The sequence below is a fragment of the Diadema antillarum genome, unplaced genomic scaffold (assembly GCF_040938485.1).
Source record: "Diadema antillarum isolate AM-2024a unplaced genomic scaffold, OU_Dant_1.0 seq00001428_RagTag, whole genome shotgun sequence".
In the NCBI taxonomy this organism is placed as follows: Eukaryota; Metazoa; Echinodermata; class Echinoidea; order Diadematoida; family Diadematidae; genus Diadema; species Diadema antillarum.
This window is the reverse complement of record NW_027272180.1, coordinates 142910-148411: the sequence shown is the minus strand read 5'-3', so window position 1 is coordinate 148411 and position 5502 is coordinate 142910.

The window sequence follows — 5502 nt, the reverse complement described above, 5'->3', positions numbered from 1 at the left end:
AATTCCTGGAGCACTACCTAAATTTAATCATCTGTTACTTGTGTCATTCTCAATCTTTCCTGTAAGTTTCATCCAAATCCGTTCACTACTTTTTGAGTTATTTTGCACACGGACAAACAAACCAACAAATGTCGATGAAAACATAACCCCCTCCCTTGGTGGAGGTAATAAAAAACAGAGAGAGGATAATGTGGCCTGAATTTTTCTTTCGTTGTAACCAGAATTTCGTTATAACCGTGTTTGTTATAACGAGAGTGCACTGTATTCAGTTTTTGTAGCAACATTATTCCTTAACATATGGATATTGGAGAGCATTTGCAATATGTAATATGTAAAATTCAGTATTAATACTTTTTAGTTATGTCTTGACAAGCACAAAAATAAAGTTTCTTGGCTTTTGGAACCACAACTAAGCATTTGCTAGAGCAAGTAAGAGAAATTACTTTAATATTTATTAATGTGTCAACAGATATCAGTATTCATTCAAGTTTGTATTTTCAACTCATTCTTTTAATGTGAAAAAAAAAACAACTTTGGTTGAATATGTGGCCATGACAATTTGGCAAGCAGTCACTGATGTGTAATACACTGTACTTTAAAAGAAGCCATTCCCTTTCATTTCTGTGATTCAGCTACCCTTGTTTGCAGGTATGTATGAAGAGTCTGATTGCCAAAAAAAAGAGAGATTTTGTTTTTTTAAGCAAGATCATCATCAAGTAGAGAAAAACAAAATATTTTCAGTGATTTTTTGCTCATTTCAAAGCATGAAATATTTTTGAAAAGGTTTCTTTGATTGTCAGATATATTTTTGTTATTTTCTTTGTTTTTTCACAAATTCTATTGAGAATATCTCAAGTTGATAGAAGTGGATACGTGTATATCAGTTTTTGCATTCAAACTCTTCATACATGATGTATCATTGTTTCTTCAAGGTGCACAAAAGTATACAAGGATTATGCTCAAAAGATGTTTCAGTCCCAAATGGCACCATTGTATAATAAGAAAGATAAGATACAAAGTAACTACCCACACTATGAGTAAACACGCACACACACATGCAGTTGTGGTTACATTGCTTATGTCTATTACTATGACACACTTAAACTGGTGTCTCAAAGATTTTCATTCCTGTCAAATTTGGTATGTTTACAGAGGAAAATTCATACCTTATGCAGATATCCTATTTTTTTGTAGCTAATTGCAATCCTGAGCAAGAAATTATGAGTACAATGCAGCCAAAAAGTGATTTGTTGAATGACCTATTTTTGCCAAGGATATCAGCCTGATGTCAGTGACATCACAAGTATCTCATGCTCTTTGCCAACCAGTCATGTGCTCCAATGACTGGCAGACACACGCCTTGCTTCCACATAGCTTTTGTAGTGTAGCTCGATCCCAAACTATTGCGTGAAAGAAAATGTTCGATAATGTTCTTGATCTGAGTTTTCGAGGAAGAATGAGGAAAGGATACTGAGTCATGATCCTCAAATTCAAACAGTGATGGCGAATATTAATAGATGACTTTGACCCTGAAGCAGAACATTAACAACCAAGACGCTGCTGCTTATACTGTTGTTGCGGCAATGCCGGCGGCATAGTTTCATGAACAGGGGCAGATCGAAACAGCTGCATGATGGCGATTATGATAACAATGAATAGTTTGCGAGGAGAGATGAGGACGTGTTGCAACTTGATCCTAATAACACTGGGAATTGGTATGTGTGACATTAGTCTTGTTGTTATGTGCTGTTATTGTATTTTCCCCATCATTTCACCCATTGCACTGATTGCATACGGTGTAAAAGACCCAGACTGTGTTGCATGCTACATGATGTATAGTAGGTGTCCAACACATCAACACTGTACATTGAAACCAACACCCCTCTATTCATAGCATTGCGCGTAGAGAACGTACTTTCACACACGCGACTACGCACAGTGGTTTTGCATTATTCGCTGGGGATTTGATGATGTCCGATTATTACTGAAAAACCCGATAATAAACAAGATCAAGAGCAAAATAATGATACCGTAGATTATAAATGCACATAGGAAAAGCATTACATACATTTCACACATATTATCCATAGAGGGTAGGGGTGTTGGTTTCAAAATACAGCGCGACTGAGTGCATCAAAATGACAACCCACGCGTTCGAAGCAGTTATCTTGGAGCGTGCACCGCAAATCGCATTTTCAATGCACCCTTGTGAATTCAGAGTATTTTCTCTCTACATGTGAGTAAAATTTCAGGCAAATTGTGAGATATTTTAAGTATCTATTGATAACATTAGGGTGTCAATGTGTTGGACACCCAACTATACATTACATGCATTGTGCAATGCGACTTGCTAGCAGTGCACAGAACACTCGCAGAGTACTGTCAAGGGCAGTCTACTGCAAGTTTCATACGGTGTACTGCTCATTCATGTGCATTGCCATGGATTGAATCTAATTCAGTGGCACCTGCTCCACATTTGCAAAAATAATGTGTCATGTACAATGTAGTTTGCACGTGCCCACATGTATGTGCATTACCGACAGTAATCACACAAATTTGGACAGGACAATGTATGATTATGTCTGCGAGGAACACTGCATATGAAAAGTCTTATATTCAGGAAAAAATAAGATGAACTAGGAAAAAGTTATTTCATTTGGGATTTTTTTTATTTTTTTTTTATTTTTTTCATTTGAAAGGTTAGAATATTAATACTCTGCAACACTTTACAGTTCAGCATTAATATCATAAACATGTTTTAGAAAGTCACACATATACATGTCTTAGCGTATGTGTGTGCAATGCATTTAGCGATTACTATGAGTTATTTGCTATAACATGGAAAATGGAATGGTCACAACCTCCTCAATTGATCCACTTTCCTATGTAATATATATCAGTCATGATATTGTGATATTATCAAGTTATACCCTTTCCAGTGACCATGGAAACACATACAATATGTATGTATATGCCATTGATATTATGTCCATCACCATTCCATACTAATTAATCAAGTGTCAAGTTGCAAGTTGTGTAAAGTTATATGACTGTGTACATGTGTGTTTGTGTGTGTATCATGATAAATGACTCAGTATTCCTGTTAATGTTATTAAAAATGGCTGCTGTTGTCAAGTTCATCTGATATTTTTGCTTTTAAGATACTGCAATTATTCAGAGAAGTCAATATGATTATCCTTAGCATGGTGAGGTGATGTTATGCTTGCATCAGTGTGTTTCCAGATGAATAATTTTTAGTATGTCAAATTGGCAATTATGTCATGACAGCTATTTTTCTTTGATTGAAAGTATCTTCTCTTCATTTCAAATATTCATTACCATGGTATTTTTTCATTATGTTTGTATCCCTTCTGTATGTTGCTTCAGAAGAGCAGATTTACATTGTGTGCAGATTATATTGACTTAAGGAAGTATATTGTCAGCGAACAACCAAAATATCCCATTGCACCGTACCTGGTATTTTGCAATGACAAAGGTGTGTTCTAAATGTCCATAGAATCTAATGTGCATTAAGCTTCATTTCTACCTTGATGTAGTCGTGGTTTTCTTTAATAAATCCAACTTCAGTGCACATTTGAAACTGTGTGAGGTGTAGACTATCGTGCATTCTTTCATGTGTGCAAACACATTTAACCTGCTTTGATACAATGTATCTTTTCACTCTGAAAATACCATTTTGCTTTTTCTGTTCAATGGCAATTAATTCAACTATTTTGCTATTCTGCCCAGACTGTTGCTGACAAAAGAATGTTGCCTTTGCCCAAAGACATACACAAAACCAAGAAACATACTCTGTAATAAGGACAGGTTAAAGGTATGCACAGCATTTGCCATCATTTAGGAATTTTTCTTTCTTTCTCGTAAATCCTTTATGTGTGTGCCAGGGACATACCAATCAATCAATTTTAAGAGATTGGAATTGTGCTTCATGTCATTATATTTTAGTAAATATTTGTTTCACATCACAATGTAACACAATGATAATACAGTCAAGCCTGCCTTAGTGGCCACCTGTCTATAGTGGTGGTTATTGAAACCCCCCCCCCCCCCCCCCCCGAAAAAAGCCCTGTTAAAGACTCTGTGTATAGCGGCCACCTGTCTTACGCGGCCAGCGGCCACAAATTTTGTTTCCTGTGGTAGATGTTATTCTGTTTATAGCAGCCACACACCCCGATAGAGCCGTAGCCGAGCCGATAATTCAGCATGTTTTTCTGCTTTGTAGCCATGCCAGTCATTCACGAACAACGTTCAGTGATCGCCACCACTGCATTCATCACTCATTGAGTCATAATAATATACTAGTGTTAAGCTTTCTTCACGACTGTACACATGCTACTGTGCAACTATTTGATAAACACGTACCAGCATTGTTCAATGCATAAAACACACATGTGCATACATGTACACATACATGTACATGAAAGTACATGAAAGTACGTATAGATGTGTACAACGATGATACATGAAGAGTTTGTTCGCAAAAACCGATAAGTCCATTTTTTAAGATTTTGAAGTACGGTCTCTGTCATAAAGTACAAAATAATACCTTTTTAATGAGATATTACTCACTACATATAAAGGTACATTTTTGAAGTTATGGTCAAAAGAAGCAAAACTTTTCTTATTCTCTTTATTTTTCTTGACCTTTAATCGCAAATATGTCCATTTGGCAAATATGGACTTATCGGTTTTTGCGAACAAACTCTTCACATGTAGGCCCTACATGTAGGCAATGCGCACAAAAGTTGCACAACCTGTCTATAGCGGCCTCCTGTCTAAAACGGCCACTCTTTTCTGTATGGATCAAATGATTATACATACACTGTATATCATAATTGCCACTCTTTACGTCTCCCTTGGATGACCACTATGGACAGGTTTGACTGTATGTATCAAATACATATATCAGTATGCAGTCAAATCTGTCTATAGCAGCCACCCAAGGGAGAAGAAAAGAGTGACCATTTGTCTCTTGGAGGGAATTTTTTGTAGTGGTCGTATATGGCAGGTGGCTACTGGTACTATAGACAGGCAGTCGGTAAGATAGGTTTGATGGCATTGAAAAATTTCCTCTTTGGAGCGAACTCCCCTTAAGATAACCTCGTTTTCAGACGTATACAGTATTTGCCCTATGGACCGTTTTAAATATATATATATATATATATATATATATATATATATATATATATATATATATATATATATATATATATATATGTGTGTGTGTATATATGAAGAGTTTGTTCGCAAAAACCAATAAGTCCATTTTTGAAGATTTTAAAGTACGGTCTCTGTAATAAAGTACAAAATAATACCTTTTAAATGATATATTGGTCACTACATATAAAGGTACAATTTTGAAGTTATGGTCAAAAGAAGCAAAAAAATTCTTATGATTCTCATTTTTCTTGACCTTTAATCGCAAATATCTCCATTTGGCAAATATGGACTTATCGGTTTTTGCAAACAAACTCTTCATAT